The sequence below is a fragment of the Thermobia domestica genome, chromosome 5 (genome assembly GCF_964235325.1).
Source record: "Thermobia domestica chromosome 5, izTheDome1.hap1.1, whole genome shotgun sequence".
Taxonomy (NCBI): domain Eukaryota; kingdom Metazoa; phylum Arthropoda; class Insecta; order Zygentoma; family Lepismatidae; genus Thermobia; species Thermobia domestica.
The window spans coordinates 163,661,111-163,684,574 of NC_137458.1; the positions used below are offsets into that span (position 1 = coordinate 163,661,111).

A 23,464-nucleotide genomic window follows, 5' to 3' on the forward strand; every position below is an offset into this window, starting at 1 on the left:
TACCATACCAAATTTTTAGATTTGGCAATTTTCAAAATTTAAGGGGGGTGGTCCTAGGTACCCCTGCCAAAATTTAGGGGGTGGGCCATGGTACCCCTGCCAAAATTTAGAGGGGGTGGTCCTAGGTACCCCTCGGTCATTGACCCTGGGCCAAGGTCATTGACCTTTGACCTATGACGTCACAAAAATTTTTGCTGACTCGGCTCAATATACGCCGGTCCCTACTACTATTACATTACAACCATAATGCGACGGTGTCCGATCTTGTTGCCAATATTGAGTAAGTCTCGCTTCTTCGTTCAAGAAAATTGGCATAATAGTTTTTTCAAGTATATCTCGATATTGTGCAACATCCAAGGTCCCCGCCCGGTCCAATGAGTTTTTCGCCCCATATTCAACACCACACCATTACCTTACCTGCACCTTGTATCTTTGATAAGATTGTTCATTTGACATTTCCAGCGGTCATTTTCCAATATTGCGGGCGAAGGTCAGGTGGGATTTCAGAGGACTTTTAATATGTTATTTAAAACATCATTCTGAACATCTGTACCAATTTTCAGCTTGTTACTAATTTGTTCCTTACTCTTTTGATAATTTGACTGCACTATTGTTTTTGTTTACGTTATACAAATAACGTTGTTAGATTGTTTAAATGCTGCAATGTTTTACTTATCTCTTCATTTCAATCACTCAATTTGCGTCATGATTCCTTGTGGGGACATTTTTTTATTTTCAGTATTTTTTTAATTACTCTGGTGGAAACGCTTTTCCGGACAGGTGAATAAGTGCATAAACACAGCCGCCTGCAGTTCTGTCGGCTGCCAACAGTCACGCTTAGCATTGTGTAGAGTTCAAGTAGATGAGTAGTGCTAAAAGGAAGGAAACCAATATTGCCGGACCGGACAAGTTTTAAAAGTTGGATTTTTGTAGCTATTGGAACCTGGTTTTAATTGATGATGGATTTTTACTGAAAAAAATATTATTTTAACTTAACAGAGCTAATTTATAATGGAAAAACTTACTGCTCCGTAATTTTACATCAGCAGGTATCATATATGTCTACTGTGTAAAAAAATAAAAATATTAAATGTAATCATAGATAGGAAACAATCGTTGGGAAGGGAGATTTGGTGTCTCACGACAACATATTGACTGTCCCCAACACACTACAAAAACCTTAAGTGGTATTACTTTCGGCTTCAACACTGGTATCCATAGAGGAAAAAACGGTAAAATGTATCAAGAAGCGGGTTTCTGCAATCAGTTCAGAATATCAAGAGTAGGCTTCATCTTCTACGTTAACCCGCTATTGAAACTGGAAGTAGTAGAAATCAATTGTTTCCGGTTTCATTATTGATCTTCATAGAACAAGAATAGTAATAGACAATGAGAAGCGTTTTTTTGCAGTCGATTAAGCGTTTTAAGAAAACATTATCCCCACCTGCAACAGTCTACCAAACTCGGGAGTGGTTAAAATGTATTATTACTACCGGTTCCAATAGATCCTACTTATTTTCATAGAACAAAAATGGTAAGACATATCTAAAAGAGCTTCCGCGTCCTAAGAATGAATTTGGTCTTTCCGTTTATCTATCTGTTCAAATCGGAAGTTGTGAAAATTTATAATTTCAGGTTACAACACTGATTGCATAGTGGATAAAACGTAAATTGATATGCAACCCATGAGCACTCACGGCTTAATTTATAGAGGTCTGCTGAAATTTCATACTTTGCAACCAACATTTTGTTGGTATGTGTACAGAGTCCTTAATTCACTCTATTATATTCAAGGATTCATGTATCTTCATCATAGCTTCGGAAATATTCCATAGTATCATTAAACAAAACTGATCAAAGCACCAAATATACACAGCATAGATATAGCTTATCGTGTCTGTTGAAGGCGGTTACGCTGCTCAAACTATTACACAAGTGTTATTAATATATATTTTGTGCTTTGGTCGGTTTTGTCTTATAGTACTAAAGGATGCTTCTTTATGTGAGATGATATATGGAATGTGATTATAAAGTTATCAAAAGTTCCCCAATCTGTAGAGAATTTTTATAATCTAACACTATAGGCCTAAGTTTCTTAACTAACAGTTTTGGCGTCGCCTGCACACATTTTCTGATCATATGGTATCATAATCTTAATCTGACTCTGGAAATATTACACTAACTGTAAGATGTGTTCAGAGAAGATGATATTCGTAAAGAAAATTTCACACTATGATTAAAATTACAAAATATTTGGTGTTTCATGTCTTAATGTATGACAATTCTAATGAGGGGTTTCTCATTTTTCCTTCCAACTGAACGAAAGGAGGCTATTCATTCAGATCTGTATCAAAATGTCCTTGAATATAGAGAGCGTTTCCCTTTTCCTACTCCATAGCAACAGAAGGAAACCTGACCAGTGCTTAACCATTTTGATATATATATATATATATATATATATATATATATATATATATATATATATATATATATATATATATATATATATATATATATATATAATACTGACGTGGACTAGGAATTTAACAGGAGGCTGGAATAAAGAATGTTAAACATGTGATTCCTTCTTTCTTTCTCACTTTTTGATACTTTGTCACGTTTTAATGACAACCTCTTTGCCTCTAGCCTTGCATATTTCAAGGCCAATATTCATAGGCTTTGCTACAATTTATACGTTACCACAACACAAAACTATTACGCACATAGCCCTATAATCAGAAGGCAAAATAGGCAATATAACCTTCGTTGGCAATGGAAATTTTTTTCGTCCACCGTTAACACCATCTACGTATTTAGGACTGAAGAGTACAAGGCCATTGAGTCACTGTGGCACTGAAAACTAACCGTCGCTCACGAATATTATTTAATTACACACGAATTGATATTCCAATTCCTGTACGTTATGTAGAAAGAATGCAAGCATTGTACAGGTTATTCCGATACCAGATTTGCGAGCAGAAAATACAAGTAGAACCCCCTTCCCTTGACGTATGTAATCAGAAGCTGAATTCCTAGCGGATCCAGAAGGATCGTTTGGTACGGGCTGATTACTTCTTGTATGATGAACATACTGTAGGCTCGAAATACAAGCGATTCATCAAAACAGAATAGACCAATCCAATATTATATAGAATATTGTAAATTTTCAATAAATAATAGAACATTTAATAATTAAATGTTATGCATGACTTCTTGTGTAATGTTGATAGCTTAATCAATTGTAATGTGATGTGGGTGAATCAGGCTCGTATCCACGGGATCTGGGGGGGGGAGCGTCCCCCTAAATTTTTGCTGTTCCTCCTAAAATTTTCACGGTAGGCTTGCAAATGAACTATAATATGGTTGGGTTAAGTCCCCTAACGTCTACCGGATCCCCCACCTTTTTTGGGCTGCTACTAACCTGGAGCGAAGTTGGCCAAGATAAGTAGGGGAACTTGTTTGTTTCATTTCTGTTTATACCAGAGTATAATTCTGCACAATTGGAAAGAAAGATGCGCAATCAGTAATTTTAGAAAGTAAGGGAACGTCGTGCCACCACTTTGATCACTTAGCACGTGAACGTTATATAAAAAAACATCTCCTGTAGCGTATTTCATCTCGTCTCGTCTCGCAAATTTTGGTAAAAGTCTCGTCTTTTCTCAATTCTTTAAGAATTTTTTCTCGTTTCATGTCTTAATTTTCGAAAAACTTCTTGTTTCGGTTTGTAAATTCATGTACAAAATTTATGTCCTGATCCCCCCCCCCCTCCTCAATATCATCTAGAACAGCGTTTCCCAACCTTTTTCAACTTGCGGCACACTACAAGTGTAATTTGAATTTTCGCGGCACACCCATATTTTATATATATAATGCTGGCTCAATATACGCCGGTCCCTACTACTGTAATCGATGGCTCAATGAACAGTTTCCCGGTTGCTGGATGGGTCGGTATGGACCAGTTGAGTGGCCAGAAAGGTCACCCGACCTAACTCCATTGGATTTTTATCTTTGGGGACACCTTAAAGCTATCGTCTGACATTGGCCACCTGAATAGGAGAATCATTACGGCCTGTGAATAAATATCACCGACAATGCTTCACAGAGTGCACAAGCACTGGATCGCACGATTAAGGATGTGCATAGAACAGAACGGTGGATATATTGAACATGTCATGTGATTGCAATTGTCTCATTTGTGTAGCACATTTTACAGCATTTCACACAAAATATCCTAAATCTATTCACAACTTCAAATCCGTTGCAGATTTTGGAAAAATAACCTTCTCGTTTGGTTTCTCTTCGAACGAACATGTTGTTTAATACGCCATACGATCATGTTGTCATTTAAAATAAACAAGTTGATTCCAAGATGGCGGACGACAACCTTATCCACATCACAATGTTTCCCCCTCCCACCAACACTGATCTCAATTGACTTCGGATCCACTGCATTTAGTTTCTCAAATATTTAGCCCGGTCCAGATTTTGTATTTCACTTAAAAAGATATCATCTTTCAATTACTTCGGACATTTGGACATTTTCCAATATGGCAAACGAAGAAGTTGTGGGATTTCATTACGTTAGTTAAATAATTTTTACCAACATCTATGTCAATTTCAACTTGTTAATAATTACTTCCTAAGTTCAATACAGTTTTAAATCAGTTTTACAGTAGGCTTAGGGATTTTAGAATTTAAAGCTAAATATTTCTAAAAGGATGCGTTTTATGAAAAATTATTTACCTAAAAGAATCTATAAAACAACACTAAATTTAACTCTTTATGTTCAACCATAACGAAGATATTGCTATGTTATCTGGGTATTGTTCATTTGACACTTCCAGCGGCCAATTTCCAATATGGCGGACGAAGGTCAGGTGGGATATCAGGGGACTTTTTGTATGTCGTTTAGAACATAATTCCCAATATCGATACGAATTTTCAGCTTGTTACAAATTTGTTCCTTTCTTCATTAAAATTTGAGCTTCATTTACTGCACTACAATAGTCTTGAATTAAGTTCGTCACCAGAGGGAAGACACTAGAGCTCAGAATAATTAAAGTTTGAAAGTACATACGTAGCTTTATTGATTTAAGGAAAGAGAATCACGAGAATTTAGAGGTAGTCCGTATTTATCAAGCGGTTTCTGAAAAAAAGCTCACAGAAATTCACAGGTGAAAAGACATTGGGAGGGCTATATTGACTTGCCGTGGGAAGTGATCCCAAACAAAACTCTCAGAACATGATACTTGACCATCACCAATCACAGGGCCTATCTTGCACTCCGAAAGTAAGCGCCCTACCGCCGATCCATTCCTATGAGCTTATAGAATATTCAAGAAAGTTTCTGGGGTCCCTGGTTCGATAACAAATGGACAATACCACGTAAGGGTTCTCCCACTTTCTTCATCCCACAGAAAAGTCCAGAGGCAACTGCCTCCTCTTGCCTTCCTAATCACCGCCCTACCAAAAGTAGTGTGGTTAGCATGATCTGAGAATGTTGAAGTTAGACAATACAGTAGAACACAGCTGGCACAAATTTAACAAATCGCGGAAATTCTGTCTCCAAAAATCATAAACAGCCGAGAAGAGTATATTTTTTTCATACCTAAATTAAATTTCAGAATAAGATCCATAGTTAGCCATCATGCGTTCAAATGTAGTTTGTAAGCAGATTGTATTAAGCTCACATTATTGTGTACATATATAAAACTCAAATTTTGTTTACTCTAATATTTACATGTAGCTGCAAAAAGAAATTTAAAAATAAAAACTGAAACTTATCGACTTTCGCAAGTCTTGTAAAAGATGTCCATTACTATATACAGTACAGTATCACATTGAGATTTTTTTCTTAATCTAATACAGAGTTGTCCTTACATAAGACTGTGCGTAGGTGTTTTGGTGACACAGTAACACATCTTGACCTTTGCCTCTCTTACGAATGTGCTCGCTCACCTGTAACCTCATCACTTGGACCTACAACTAGCTTGCGTGTACAGTGCAGCATGAAAATTGAAAATAACAAGTGTCCCAGTGCTTCTCTTCCGACTAAACGACACTCACACAAATCTATGGTATTGCTTGACGTCGAATTTCAGAAACGTATTGGGGAAAGTGTATTAAGTCAAACTATTGTCAGAAGTTTTGCAAATTAATTACAATAATTCATTCACATACAAGGTGGCCCAAAAGTAGGTATATACTACCGTACTGATTAACTTATTGCTATTTATATTACTTCTTATTGTTATCCATCAGGTAGACTTAATTTCTTTATTATTTGTTCTTAATGACTTTTTACTTATATCTTAAGCTCGGAACAGCCGAAGCAAATAAACCTATAAGCTAGAATGTTATACTTGATCCATGCAGGGGTGTATAACTACTTTTGGGCCACACTGTATAATTAATAGGTACAAGTGTTTAATCATTATATAACTAATAGGTGAATATGTGATTGGCGGGTATCGCTAATCGTACATAGTTTAATAATCACTGATGTTTAAATACAGAAGCTCTTTAGTCGAAACATCCAAGTGTGAAGAACAGAGGCGTACCAACGCCGGGGTCCACTTGGTCCGGACCGTCCGCTTCCCCCAACAAAACTTCCTGACTCAACATATATTTGTACACTTTCTTACAAAACTATAGCCTACTTGTTTAACAGAAAAATGATTGATGTAATATGAAGATTTGATCTTTTACTTCTAGACTCTTTCTTTTCTCTCGGTTAGCGTACGCGCCTTTGGCGTGGGAGACCCGGGTTCGATTCCCGGCGGGAGCTCATGTGGTTCGGATTCCACGTTAATCAGTAGGTCCACGTCTCATATAGCCTCGCTGCTGAAAGGGACGCTAAACTAAAATCAACTCAACTCTTTCTTTTCTCATAAAGACAATCTAGTTCTATTACCTATTTTTTCCTGAAAATATGGGTGGAAGTGCTTTACGATTACTTTTTGCTTTTTCGGATGCAGGATAATAACCTTCAACACTACAACAGACGTAATGACTTGTACTATTGGACCCTTCCCAACAAAAATTTCTAGGTGCATGCCTGGTGAAGAGAGTTCATTATGTTATTATTATTATTATTATTATTATTATTATTATTATTATATTTTTCTTAACACTCGCGACCTCGTCTCTCCCTTTTACCCACACAAACATACTTCAACGAGATGATATCGCGCCCTGTTTAAGAGAGTGAACGTATATCTGATGAAGATTTCGAACAACTTTGTTTCAGTGTTATCGTTGGACGGTTGATTCTTGGGCTACACCTTGGATAACTACAAAAACTAAGATGCCCGCTGCATCCTTTGAGAAACACAGGTACACGCTAAGCACATCAATTAGTTCATCCAACTCAATTTTCTCCTCTGTTGTAGTAAAATTCGATTTACAAAGGCGTGAGATTTTAATTATATTTTAAATGTCAATTTGCGAAAAGGATTTCTTACAAAAAAAATCTTAGATAAATCCTTGATTGTAGGAAAAATCAACCAGAATTTAATTTATAAGTCATCGTGCTTAACTCCACCAAAAATTATCACTCTGTTCCTTATAGAATAATATTACGATTCCCCAAGAAACTGAAAATCCAGTTAGTACCCTTAGTCCCGGCCCTACCTACTCCCTCTCCCGTTGATTCCTTCAATGGGCGTGTGTCTGTTGGTTTGAATAGCGTGTCCATAAAAAGACTATCATACTTGAACGTGGTATTACGTCGCTTTGAATAATTGTATTTAAATAATATTAGTCACTTTGAAAGAAAAACTCAAATATTTTTGAAAGAAATAGAAGGGACCAAATACAGAAAAAGTAAATTCCACTCACGTTTACTTTGTGATTAGCCGATATGGGTTCATATGGGATATTTAGCAGGCAGTTGCTGTTTCTCCTGGAGGTCACTTTGGGAAGCTTTAATGTTTCTGTATTGTTATGCCGTAATGTGCTAATGTATATTTATCTCCTTTGGTTGTGTTGTTATTAAAAGAATAATTTTCAAGGAATTATGGCGACCGCACAATAACAAAGTTGGTGTCTTTTGGAATATCACAGCACACAGAATCTGGTGCAAGATTCAGTGATCAGGCAATATTACATGTTAATGGAAAATTGAACAGGCATAATGTTAGGATTTGGGGGATCGAGAATCCACATGCTATTTTGGAAGTTAAGAGACTCCCCTAAAATTAATGTCTTTTGTGCCGTATCGAAACATCAAGTCTATGGCACATTTTTCTTTCGGGAGGCCACTGTTACAGGTTATGTTGACATGGTCAACGATTGGTTATTTCCACAACTGGAAGAAAAAGAAGGCAATGACTATTTTCCAACAAGATGGAGCACCACCTCACTGACATTTACATGTTCGGGAATCTGAATGAGCGGCTTCCAGGAAGATTGATTGAACGTGCCGGAAATGATGATAATGTCTCCTACAAGTGGCCGCCGAGGTCGCCTGACTTAACTCTTTTATGAGGTTACGTAAAGGATTGTATCTATGTACCCCCATTGCCTCAAAACTTGCAAGAAGTGCAAGTTCGTATCAGTGTTGCCATCTAGTCCATTTCGTCAGATATGTTGGAGTGTGTGAATGGGAATATCGTCTTGATACCTGCATTATCCACTCGTGGGGCCCACAATCAACGTCTATGAGGTATAGTAAAAATGTTTGCGGTTTTCTTCCAAATATGACCAATTTCATTTAAATACGACTGTCCAAAGCGGCATGGTATATGATAGTATTTTTATGGGCATTCTGTATATAAAATAATAATATTAAGCGCCCCTGGTCTCTCAGATTTAGTGACGTATTCTATCGTATCTAAAGACGTGCTAGGACACAAACAACTGCGTATAATTGTTCCTTCATAGAATATTACAAAGTTTTCGCTTGTTAATATAATAATTTAAAACTTTAATTTTCCCATGGAGCTCCCATTCTTACACCTGGATTAACGTTACCTGTTTACATTAAACTGTTGTGCCACTATTAAAAAAAAAAGAAAAAAAGAAAAGAAAAGAAAGAAAGTATAAAAAAAACCAAACCTGTGAGACATAATTATATAATGAAAATTGTTTTTGGTTCATATCCTCAAATTGTTTTTGGTTATCAAAACTCTTAATCCACTCCTGCTTCCTCTTTAGCAAGGGTGCCCATAGGCGGATTTTAGGGCGCAAGTTTCGCCCATTCCATTTGGTGAGACCACTTTTTTCATTCAACTCATACTTCAACAAAATACTCATACTTCAATTATACTGATGCTTTTAAGAACACTAAACAGTGACATTTAGTATAAAGAGCAAGTTATCTTGACACTGTCACAACCAACTCCGATCTTTCTATACTACTTTCTTTTTCAGAGATGGGGGAAGTAAATCTCAAGCACTAGGGTAGGATGGGGATCTCTGCTCTTAAGTACGCTTTGTTTACAGAGTTCGGTGATGGCAAACTTTTTAAGGAGAAAGCCAAAGAAAAAAGAACATTAGGTGGACCAATATAATTTACTAAAAACAACAATGCTACAAGTAGGTGCAGCTGTTTTCACCCCTCAAAACAGGACACTCCCGTATTTTCCCACAAACCCGCCCTGACATTTTTTAGGGCCTGGAAACGAGTACCATCCGGGTAAAAGAGGGCGTCGTCAGATCAAGAATCACACAGCTGACCGAATAAAATCTCCTCAGGGGCTCTCGTCTGGCCCAGGGGCCGTAATTTGTCCATCACTGATAAGTGCTTTTGCAGCACTGACATAATAAGAAACGTAACATTCCTCTTGCTGAAGATCAGAGGCTTGTAGGCCCCTGACAAACTTTCATGGTATTTCCTTTTCTGGTTCATTTAGTACTTCTTGTAAAACATCTTACATATATAGGGACACTTGCAATACCTGGTTAGCAATTCTATAATGGTAATGTCTTTTCCACTGTCTAGCTTTTCTCTGTATGCTCGAAATGGTAGATTGCACATTGCAAGAATTAGGCTAATATATTAAATATTCTGTCAATACTTCACGGCGAAAGACTTAAGATCCTTTATAGTTTCTACAACTGTTCTTCATTCGGCGTTTCATATAAATGTCATTTCCTATTCACAAGACAGAAATCCGCTAATACAATTATGTAAGTGCGTACAATTATACACTACTACCCATACATATGACAGAGTTCGTTGTAATAATAACTTAAGATTTGAAAGTGGCATGCATTGACACATATTGAAATGTATACAATGTCCTGAATCACCTAGTGGCTTTCCGTTTTCAGCCGTCTAGAAACGCGAAAATAAATGTGCCGATTTTCAAAATGGCTCGAAATCGAAAGCAGATAAGTGAGTCGTGATAACGGTATCTCATGCAAAATGATATTGTCTAGGGCGCTCTTGTTCCACATTCCGATTATATTTTATCTATTTGAAGATATCACAAACTTACTGTAAAATTAGCGATATTTTAATTTCGCCAGGATGAGCCCTCTTAATGTTAGGAGAGCTTTTAGAACAAAATTTTGAAAAAGAAAAACGTATTGGATCACAGGTGGCTCCTGTACATTTGCCGGTCGAACAATCCACCCCTGCTGAGGCTTCAGTGGTGTAATATCAGATTTTGCCAGAGGGGGACAATATTGTTCACCGACATAAGACTCACATTTTTTTATTAGTACATAATTTATTAAAAAGCACTTTTTTTTTAACTCAAGGGAAGCAATTGTCCCTTGTCCTTAACGCCCTTGTGAGGATTGAACCCTTCCTCACATCATATTATAATAGCCGTTTAGTCTCGAGAAGCACGGTTTTAAAGATGATGCAGTCAGACTTCCTAGTATTCTGTCTCACTGCTTATTAAAATAACTTAATTTTCAAGTAATATTACATGCAAAAACTAAAAGAATTTAAGAAAGCTTTTTAACAACTGCTTCCATGTTTAAAATTTCGCTTTCATGTAAGCACAAAGAGAAGACAACGGGTGATTGTTTTGTGTTGACAACAGAAGAATACTTCCGCCTTCCTTAGAAAGGAAATGAAAATAACATGTGAAGACGACACAAACATGACATGTCAAAAGGAGTACATAACTGAATAAACATATCTTTGAAGCAGCGAATGCTGTCGGTTCGTCAAAGCATATTTCAAAAAGGAAATCCGCATTTCCACATAACAATCAAATGGCTTAGTTATATTTGTCTAGAACCTTACACGAATTTTTACTTTTCTCATTTTGCTCTTTTTATCCTAAAATGATAATGTTGTTTGGAAGTACATTAAAAAAAAAAAGAAAGAAAAGTAATACACTCACAGTGGCGGGGCGCAAATCTGTCAACAACATGGGGGGAGGGTAAGACCGTTCCCATATATATATATATATATATATATATATATATATATATATATATATATATATATATATATGTTTATTATTAATATTAATTAAGCATATATATAATATTTTTTTGTAAATTAAATATATATACATAAGCGATGTTCAAGTTCAAACTATTCGTGAAGTTGTAAACAATGCTGTGGAGAATCAGGGGAGGAGAGTTGTCTTCAACATTGAGAGGCGGGCAGATTTGAGGCTTATTCTAGGAGCATATCAATTTCATCTCACTTTCCTTTGTGGCAATCGAACACAAATAATCACATTTCTCCCCGAATAACACATTTGAAATCGAATTATCGAGGGACAGTCCCCCCAGTTCCAAGATTGGAAGGAACATGTCCCCCTCATCTCCCCGGGATTTGCGGCAGTGCACAGTGGAAAGAGAATCCTTCGTTCTTCTAAAGTGAATTATTTTCGACATAGGTCTACATTGCCTGTCTGATTTAATGAGTTTCAAGGAAGGCCGTCTGAAATGTAGATATCAGAAACACAAATGTTACACACGTAGAACTCTCACTTCTAGTGCGAAAGGTCTATACCAGTTCAGAAAGGTTCGATACCAGTTCATGAGAATTTGTGGTGAACAATGTAGTCCAGTGTACTTGGGTTTTCTCGGGTCCTCTCGTTTCCTTCCACATTATAATCCCACCAATTCTTTGATAGTCACTTACTTTTGTTAATCATCCGCCCCCTTTACCCTAAGGTCGTGATATCCAACATGGGGGGCACGCCCCAATGGGATTATTTAATGATTTACGGTGAAATTCGAGGACTTAGTCACGTTAAACAAATTTAAAATTGGTACAAAAAACAAATTCACTCTTTTAATACCATGGAAAAAAATAACAAAAAACTTCTGTTTTTTACAGACTCTTATATATTTATATGAACATACAAGTTGCAAAACCCCCTTAATTTATGATTTTACAACCGACTAAGTTTACTGAGAAATATTTTTTTTTAAAATTAAAATACCAATAAAATATATGAATAAATACCAATATAATGTATATGAATAACAATAACATTTGGAACATAACTAACCAATATATACCGTATTGGCCAGAATATAACCCACGTCCTGAAATGTGACGCAGCAGAAAAGTAAAAGATACACGAATAAAGCCAAGAGAAGAAAATTTTAAGTTTTACGTCTCACGGATATGCCGGCTAGACTAAAGGAGACGGTGATGATGAGAAATGAATGGAATAGTGGAGTGAAGAAAGTGTGAGAACCCCGAACCCCGAGAAAACCCACGCACACGGTGTTTGTCTACCACAAGGCTCACTTGGAGCGAGCTAGAATCGATCCAAGGACGTCGCGCACCAGAGGTGAACCCTCTACCACTGAACCACCGCGGCCCCGGAAAAAATAAAATAAATAAAATACTAGTAATTATTTAATTGCAGTTTTAGGAAAATACAATTAGGCAGGTATATATATGTACCGACTCCATCATTCTCACTGCATTATCGTTACTATTAGGCCTACTTCAAAATGAAAAATCAGCACATTTTTTTTAAACAGCATCGATATGATGACATATTTGTATGGTCGTGAATAGAAAACATACCCTAAATTTTCACAATTTAAATTTGGATAAATTGTGCGGCACCGGACACCTATTCGGACCAATATTAGAAAATGATTTAGAAAATCCTAATTCTATTATTAAATCAAATTGAGAGGGACGTTACAACTTTATCTATTGATGCATAATGGCTAATGTAGTATCTAGATTTCAGTTTATTTATTTCTGTTTCAAGTATTTTTGCGTTATTATTATTATTTCACATCTATTATATTCAGTGAGATGCCACTTGAATAAAATGGGCAGTGCAAACAAACAAAAAATTCACAGTAAGGAAGATCGTGATTTTTTATATGCCTACATGGGGCATGGCCAAAAAAAGGTTGGGAACCACTTCCCTAGAGCCTAACCATTGGACTTTAAAATTCTGATTTCATCTTTTCCAGTGTTGCACAGATTGATCTCTCAGAGATTTATTCGTAGTAGGAGCAAATTAAAATAACGTTTTAGTTAGCCTGCAACAACACTCACAGCAGAAAGGTCATTTAGAACTTAACGACAAGACTTGTTCACAGGTCACGCAAGATTGTACCGTACATATTGAATGTTTACATAAAACATGTCAGCAAAGAAAGATGTGTCTTCATTGAGGAAGTGTTATCAAACTTCACTCTGCACTCTCACAGAATGCAGTTCACTTTGAGTTGAGACTTTTGAAATGAAAATGAAATGAAATCTTTTGAGTTTTACGTCCCAGAGATAGCCTATGCCGGCTAGGCTTAAGAAGACGGTGATGATGAGAAATGAATGCAATGATGGAATGCATAAAGTGATAGGAAACGGGAGAACTCCGAGAAAACGCATACACATGGTGTATGCCCACCGCAAGGTCCACTTGACGCGAGCTGGGATAGAACCAAGGACCACACACACCAGAGGTGAACGCTCTACCACTTGGTCAATGCAGGCTTAGACTTTTAAGAAATCGATGTAAGTGACATTGTATGATCTTCCCTACTTTGCTTTATTCATGCATGTGCCGTTCAATTGTGATCACTCCTGCTGTCTTAAAGACTCTTCCCTTTATTTCTATTACACTTCTGAGAAGATGAATCACCATAGTGTTCAGGCTTAACATGGTAATTTGCTCCCTGAGAAAAATCGTGTGGTCTTCCACAGTAGCACGTTATAATCGAATACATTTTTTCTTCTAATGAATATTACGAAAACATCTCTATATAAAAGAAGTTCTGACTGACTGATGGATCAACGTCTACTCAAATCGCTTACGCTTAATCATTTGACATCCGGACAGGGCATATGATTTGTGACCTGATTTTGGGGAATTCGATGGGAAAAGAAGAAAAGATGGGTGGCAATTATTTCCTTAAAATGTCCTTATCTCGGAATCTTTGAATGTTAAGACATGAAATTTGTTATTTGAACTTTCCATTTTAAAAACTAGACACGTCTGTCAGCGTTATTTATTTACTTGAGTTCGAAGGGAAGAAAAGGTAGGAAAATGGGTAGGAGTTGTAATTTTTAAAGCATGACCATATCTGGAAATACCTTAAGAGGAAATGCGTTAATTAACAGTGGTGAAGCGGAATACCAGAAGTAGGGTAGGCCCAAGAACATTTTATGTATTATAATATGTTTAAAATTATATTCAGAATGTATTAATGGAATTAACTTCACAACAAATATTTTGAAGTGTAGTTCATATTTTCTTCTGTCTGGGATTTGACGGGGATGAGGGAAGTTTCTTCCTAACTTGATGTTTTCATTTCCTGTATACTTGAAAATGAGAGAAAGAAAAAGAAAGCACATTCTTATAGTTAGCTGTCAAATTTCTTGGATAAGCGTTTGTTACTTGCATCTCCCACTTTAAAGTAAGTACAATACTGCATTTAATTAATGCATCACGTGATAATTACTTCACTACATATGTTAACGCTTAGAAGGAACTTCGTTTGAAACAAAGCAAGATATTTAATATTGTATTCTACGCAGTGGCATATTTCAAGAGTGGCATTATCGCAACTTTTTATTATTTTATATACTGTATATTGCAGAATTTTCAAATTGTCAGGAATAAAGTTAGCAAAGCCCCCCGGAACAAAATTGTAACTACCCCACTGATTCTATGAAACTAACATTACACACAAATATTATTCTATTCCGTACGTAGCGTTTGGCAAATTTATGCGTATGTTTAATGTATCAGACTTATATTCTACAAGCTATAATGAACCAGGCCTACGTAAGAAAAAAAAAAAAGCTGCTCTAAATGACTCCTGAAAGTATATACCTAAATTAAACCAGTCATCGCCAACAGAAATACATAATTCTACACAGAAAATTCTTACTCTGTGTTAAGGAAGTCATTTTATGGCATATATTAGCATTTAAAGATGCCTTCAACGCTGAAACTAAACTCCCAGAGGCGAGCCTTCGCACCTTTCCAAGAATGCGTGCAATCCCCAACGATAATAGCTTCGCTCCCTAAGCAGTATAGCCCGTAAGCCTGTCTAGCGAGCTGGTGAGGCTCAGACAGAAGGATCTCGGAGTGTTTCCATCCTACTAACTTCTTACCGAAAAAAAAAGAAATGTTGAAGTACTGACTTTATTTTATAAGAAACCAAAGATAAAGAAGATATACGGTAGAAAACAGGGTAGGCCCGGCCTCAGAGCCTCATAGTACGCTGCGCCACTGTTAATTAAAGACATGTTTCAGCAATTATTCTGTTTCCCTTAGAAGGGAAGGAAAAAAAAGAGTGGATGTTGCAACTGTTTTAATAAGATGGCCATATCTCGAAATTCCTTAAGATCAGGGATTGATTAGTGATATGAGAAATCAGAGTCCTTAAGCCTAGCAAATAAGATTATAGGCTAGTATTATAATAATGACATGGGATATAAATTGTATAGTCCTTATACAGCTAGACAGTGCTCAATTTGATTTGATTTGATTCAGTTGAGCGTCCCTTTTCAGCAGCGAGACTATAGGAAACGTGGACCTACAGCTTCATGTGGGATCCGAACTACATGAGCTTCCGCCGGGAATCGAACCCGGGTCTCCCATAGTATTCAATTGCTTACCATTGTTCACCGGGAGATATGCTGAGGAATTGAAATCGTCACAGTATTCGACATTACGGAGATTGGAGCTATTATGGCCCTACGCACGACTTCTGATCGACGGTATAGTACAAGATCTTCAGAGTTTACCTAGTGCATTGAAGCAGGCCCGTATCCAGGGGGTCTAGGGGGCCGGGCCCCCTAAAATTTTTACGGAAGGCTTGCAAATGAACTATAATATGGTTGAATCGGGTCCCCCCTAACTTCAGCCACACAAACACACACCCTACATTTTTTTTGGGCTGGTTACCGGCCTCCATTGAAGGCAAGTTGGCATGTTACTTGAATAGACAAACACCAATATTGTGGTTCACCAGCAAGAAAGCAACTTATAAGACGTTATCACTAGTTTATTTATAAACTAAATCTCTACAAAAGCCCTCCTCACAGCAAATTAAAGCATTATAATGTATATCATCAATAGCATTGTGATGGTTAGCGTACGCGCCTTTGGCGTGGGAGACCACGGTCCGATTCCGGCGGGAGCTCAAGTGGTTCGGATTGTACGTTAATCAGTAGGTCCACGTCTCATATAGCCTCGCTGCTGAACGGGACGTTAAACTCAAAAATCCAATCCAATCAATAGAATTGTGACACTGTCCAGATGACGCATATGAATCCTACTGTCTATATATATTTATTTAATTTGGAGAAAGCTCATTGTTCATAAGAGACTTGATTGGTTGATTGAAGTTTAGCGCCCCTTTCAGCATCGAGGATGTATGGAGACGTGAACCTACAGCTTAACCTTTTCAGAACCGACAGATATTTTAAGAAAATCGTAGACCTTTACGTTGGTGACCCTAGTAACCCTTCTAATTGTCACAGAAAGATGAACTATACCTCGTCGTAAAGCTTATGAAACACAAATTCCAACGCGCTAACTTTTGCGTGCCAAAGCCGTAGAAGACGAGGAAGAAAATTTTTAATGATATTCTTTTGTTTCTGGAATTTTGTAAGAGGCTGGCAACACTATTTCTCTTCGTACACAGGAAAAATACTTTCAGGGGTACACCAGAAGTTGTACGCCAAGGGCGCAAGTTCAATACCACGTGAAAAAAATCCAAACGTGTTTCTTACGAGAATCATCCTGTACAAAATTTTCGAAATATTTCGGTCTACCATGTCGTTGGCAGCCCTAGCGACGCCCCTAATTGTAACAGAGACATAAGCAATACTTCGTTGGAAAGCTTATGGGACACAGATTCTAACGAGCTAACTTTTGTGCCTCCCGTGCCCAACTCATAAACGTAGAAGAAAATCAAAAATAAATAAATAAAAATTGTTGGACTATGGCAACACTGTTATTTGTCGTACGCAAGAGAAAAAGTTCCTACATGTACGCCAGGCATCGAAAAGGCACACCGTTAGAGTGTTTCACCTTTCCTGAAGAGGTAGACACTTAAATCAACTCTCTAGATCAATTAGGTGCCGAGCTACGGAGGTTTAAACTAGGGATGGGCAAAACCGGTTTCTATAAAAACCGAAACCCGAAAAACCGACATTTCGGTTTTCTCCAAAACCGGTTCGGTTTTTCACCGAAACCGGTTTCGGTCTTCTCCAAAATCGATTCGGTTTTCACCGAAACTCGTTACGGTGAAAACTTTTCAAAAACACATAAAACTATTTCTGTGGAAATGGATTCGGTTTCCGAAGAACAACGAAGCACCATTCTGGTCAGAAATAGAAAAAAAAATTGAAAAAAACCCGGAATCGGTTTTGAAGAAAACCGAAACCGGACCAGGTAAAAAACCGAACCGGTTTTGGAAGAAACCGATAACCGGTTTCGGTGAAAAACCGAACCGGTTTTGAAGAAAACCGAAACTGGTTTCGGTGAAAAACAGAGACCGGATTTTTGAAAATTTTTTGTGCCCACCACTAGTTTAAACTGCTGGTTTAGCCTCTAAGCCGTTGGTCCTGAAAAGGTTAACGTATAACCCGGGCCTCCCACGCCGAAGGCGCGTACACTAATCGTATGCATATAAAAGGCTCAACATAAACTACAAATTGAATTAATTTTCCGAGGCCACAAATAGCAGCTTCACTCCACATGTTCGAAATTACACAGAATTAGAAGCAGTAAAGCATAGAATCTTTAGTTTGACATCCTCAACATAGTTCTCCGCTCAAAAACTAACTTTTGGTGACGCCAGACAAAATTAATGAAGTGTTAGGACTACCATGGGCATGTAGTCTAAAATTCAAACTAAACAGGCTTCACTTTCCATCGAATTTATTAAAATGGAATAAGCCTACATCCGAACTTGGGACTCGAGTACATGGCTATTGATAGCATTATTGCACCGTTCTCAATCTGTTAAGTGAGATTACACTGGACGTGGGCGTACAATTCATCATGGGATGCAAAAAAAAAAAAAAAAAATGCAGTAATTCCAACCCAGAATCTGTCTCCCCACCGTAAGGAAGACAAGAACCTCTAATCATCTAGGTAACTGAGATTATACTATAGCAGGGGCGGATCCAGGGGGGGGGGCGATCGCCCCCCCAGGAGGGGAACTTTTCTTATTTTATAAATATTAATAAATCCCATCAAAAAGTTTGGAACCCTTAAAAGTAGCAGTATGACAACCCACTGACCCCCCCCCCAGAAGTCGGTCCTGGATCCGCCCCTGTACTATAGTAGATTAGCACAAAGAATAGCCAAGTTCGAACAGCATTCCTGTAGCGACAAACGAGTGCCTAAGCTTTAAAGAATCCATGAATAGTCAGTTGATTTCACCCCATTTTTAATTTCAAATTTTAGTGGATAACTTAAAACACAATGAAGAATATCGAAAGTGTAGAAAGCGAGCCAAGTAAGATCTACAAAACGCTACTGTATGTGCTAATAGTTTTCAAAATATTCTTTTATAGACCAGAAATTTGAATGCGCAATTTGTGACTTACAATTGTTGGGCCCTCATCTTTTACGCTATACGAAAGGCTTTGAAAGCAATTGTATTTAAATTATCCACACACAAAAATCAAACAAGTGGAAGGAGGCCGCACTGGCTCAGTGGTAGAGCGCTCATTTCTGGTGCATGAGGTCCTTGGTTCGAGCCCAGCTAGCGCCAAGTGAGCTTTGCGGTGCACAAACACCGCGTGCGTGTGTTTTCCCGCAGTTCACCCGTTTTCTCCCACTTTCTTCATTCCACCATTTCATTCATTTCTCATCATCACCGAGCCGGCATAAACGTGGGACGTGACACAAAGACTTTATTTTCAAACAAGTGAAGGGGTGAGGTTGGCGAAAATCCTTAACACACTGGAGGTGAAGAGTAGTACCATATTACTCTATGGTAGGACTGTGAAAATACTAACCACACTGAGCATAAACGGAGAAGATATAGTGCTAGGGGAGGAATTTCGTGGTTTTGACCATGAAAGGTATTTCTACAACTAAATATATATGATTGCTACTCCCTGAAATCATCCTGGCAATGATATATATCATTTTCTCTCCCCTCAAAAAAGAAGAAAAAAAGTTGAAATCAGGGTAGCAAAAATTGTAATAACAATTGGATCTTTACCTTTGTGCGATATCCGATCTTTTCTCCGGGATGACACTTGATATGAGATGAATCACAAGGATTTTTTCTTTTCCTTTAACACTCCTTTATCACATTCTTTTTCTAGAAACTTTCAATATGATTTTCTTGATCACTGACAGTAGTCATATAGTAAAGAACATACTAGTAAACACTGTTTAAAAGTATATTGCACTCACTCACTGAGAGGTTCAATCACATCCCTCACTCACCACCGAACATTACACACACCGAAAGCAAAACATCTCGCTTTCCGCTCATACGATGTGTCATCAACGCTTCCCTCCACCACGTTTGTAAGAATGTCATTCGACAAAATAAATCGCACCTGTGCTGTGCCTTGTGCTACATACAAGTCGATGCGCGCGCAGATCGCGTCAGGGCGTACCACTCTTTCTCAAGAAATTTAATTTGCTCCGCATAAAACACTTCAGCGTTGCCACACACCATAAATTTTGTTCTAATAGATAAAAAAGAAAGAAAAAATGCTAACGCACTCTAAGTTTGTTTACCACTATCAAATATCTCAATCGTTTTCCAAATAGAAAGTAATAATAGTCAAACTTCTATAATATAATACGAGCTACGTTATGATCGGCTAATAAGAAGTCTTGTAAGACCCACATAGGGCCTATGGACAAAGGAATAAAGAACGTCCTTCCTTATGTACCGCAGTCATGGTTTCGAATCCCAGTGGATGCTCATAAGATCCTATGTTAAACTGTAAGAAGAATGTATCTCATAAGTCGTGGTACTGAAAAGAAACGTTAATCTCGAAATAACTAATTAATAATAGCCTAGCTAACAAGTTGTAAATAGCTACCGTGTAGTAGCCACGGAAAGCAAATTATTATCACTAGAATTTACTTACGATTGCTAAGTTATACAGCGCTTGCTCATACTGTAAGGGTTCTGTAGTTCGATCTCAAACCATGGCAGATTATGGTGATCAAATCGGTCCATGCAATTTCTCGAGGTTCTTCCGTTTCCTTCCACATTCCCATCACAATAATTATTTCATGATCATTCATTTTCATTAACCATATAATCATCCTTCTCCTATAGCCTACAGGAATAATTTAGGGATATTAAATTAATCTTTTTTTTTTTTTTTTTTTTTTTAGTGTCATTTATAAAATAATTTGTTCCGTAAAAGATCGGTCATTAGAAATAAATGCAGCGCTTTCCTATTGACATTGGTGGCGTGCACAAGCAGAAGAGCCTCAGATCAATGTTCAAAAATCCGTCGAAATGGTATTTGCTAGGACAAGAGCAAATTCCTGTTACCGTTTCTGTTGCCATGATAAGATGAAAATTGAGGAAAACGGAATAGTAGATTTCCGAAAAATTGGTACACTCCTTCCGATCCTATAAATGTCACAAACACCATTCCGTTTATGTGTGAAGGGCGTTCTATAAGCGTTCATGTAATCTGACATCATTGCCATCAACAATAAAAATGTAAGTTCTATTCGTTAAATACCGATAACTTAATGTTTTCATTGTTATTAAACCTTGAAGGTTTCAGAGTTAGAAATACCTCGGCTTTTTCCTATATACTAACAAACTAAAAGATGTATGATTAGAGAAAAATAGTTTCTGTCTGCCACTCAACATAGTGTCTGAAAACGGCGTAGCCTAAGTATTACTGATCATAATTGAAGGGTCCAGGAGAAAAATATGATAAGTCACATTTCGCAAATTTTACAGTACAACAAATTTAAAGTTTGAAGTTATATATTTTTTAAAATGTCATTACAATGCAATGCTTATTGTTGTTAACATTCATTTTAGTTATATCTTATTGTGATTGGATATTATAAAGTATGAAAAATAATATAGTAGTAATACTTTTTTAACAATAAAAAAGTACTATGCTTTGTTTATCGGACTTATCAGAGTTTTCCCCAAACATTCAGTACTGTCTTGATACTGATGATTATTTTATTCACAAGATTGCTGTAAGAAATATAATAAAAACATCTTTGTAACATTTGTACATATTATGAAATCTTTTCAATGGTGGTTTCTTGATTTACTGTGCCTTTGGAAGGTTTGTGTAGTACTCCACTGCCTTTAAAGAGCAATAGTTTTTCAGTGACTGCAAATCTGCATATTTTTCTTGAAATATCTCCAGGAACCCTAAAAATGATAGGCCTAGACGAGTTATGCTTTTAAAATTAGTTCAGGTGAAAACAAGATAGGTTAGAGATAGTATATAGCAGTAGCGTAGCGTGATATTCCGAAAGGGGGATGCCAAAGTTAGTCATTTGTGCGATATAGTACTACTGCAAGCAGCAATACATAGCTATTCCGAATAGAAATATAGGGTTATACAAAATTTAGGAGGAAGCCCCCCTAATTGGAGGTCTAGTGGGGCATAGAGAAGCGAATGCGTGGATTACGTTAGAATTTAAAAACCAATTGTCTCAGCTCCTTCTTGCTACTACCGTTGTGACGAGAAAACTAGGCCCCACTTTTGTATGAACATTGTTTCCAGTATCGTTCCCTTCATTTCTTTCTCGTGGGCGGCTTTTTTCTCCACATACCACACGTCAATCTCGTTCTTTCAAAAAAAAAAAAAAATATATATATATATATATATATATATATCACCCCTAGAAATTTATCATCTTGGGTCCGCAACTCAGACGCCCGTTCGTGAATATGGGCCTGATTGTATATATCATTTGAAGATGTTAATACAAAGCACTTAAACCAACTCTGGGGGCCTGTTTCTGTATCCAGATACTGAAGTCAAGGGCGCAAATCTGTCTTCAACGTTCGTGGGATGGGGAAGACTGTTCCCATAATCCTTTCCTTTTTTAACGATGTTCAAAATATTTATGAAGTTAAAAAAAATGCTGTGGAGGATTAGGGAAGCAGAGTTGTCTATAACATCGGCAGGAGGGTACATTTTGAGGCTCATGTGGGGGGAGGGGAGACTCATATTACAGTAGATGAATCAGATTTCTGAGGTAAACCTGTTGTACTCGTATATTATATACCAAATGATGTAGATGAAATAGTGGTACATATCATTATTACAACTCAGTGCCGTGAGCACATTCTGAAATTTGAATATATGCATAATAATAATTGACATGTTTCTACTTACGCATCCACAATGATCCACATTAAAATTTTAGGACATTTGTTTTATAACAATACAAATAATGATTTCCCTAAAACTATGAAAGAAAATCAACCAGGCCTATATTTGGCGCAACAATACTCTTATCTGAGCAAAATTATGATTACCACAATAGCATTATAGGAATTGTTACAGGAATTAAACAAAAAGTTGAAAATAGACTACTAATAATTAATGACAATGAAATATTAAAGAATACGATTCTTTTTTAAAAATGAAACAAGTCAAAGGACATCAGTTTCGTTTGTGGCAGTCGGATAGAAATCATCATCACAATCTCAAATCGGATTATTGGAGGGGGGACAAGATTGTAGGGAACATGTTCCCCTTATGTCCCCGATATTTGTGCCAGTGACTGAAGGGCCCTGGCACAATCTTTGCGAGTGACGGGGAGTGGTGGCTCTCTTGTCCTACCAGATCGGTGATCGTAATTTTACAGAATGCTTTATATTTATGTGTCTTTGAGCTCCTTTACGATGAAGATTACAATTACGATGCATTTAGTTGTGATTAAGGCATAACTATTTTAATACTATTATTTACATAACCGGCATGCTTCAAAAATGCGTTGAACTAACCATTTCCGTTTTGTTCTATTTCCTTTATATTAGGGCTCGTACGTTCTGTTCAGAAACTATAGCTTAGTTCAAAATATATACAGTTGGAAATACTTGAATATGCCAGCGTATATCTAAAGCAAAT

At 37.1% G+C, this 23,464-nt stretch overlaps 1 protein-coding gene across 1 annotated transcript in view; it reads right to left on the bottom strand.

The window, feature by feature from the left end:
• LOC145686232 (SH2 domain-containing protein 4B-like) overlaps positions 1-19,943 on the bottom strand; it is a gene marked incomplete in the record, with an annotated part of 35,866 nt that extends 15,923 nt beyond the window's left edge. The window contains 1 exon segment of the mRNA XM_081759315.1: positions 19,591-19,943.
• Between the last annotated feature and the right edge of the window lie 3,521 nt (positions 19,944-23,464).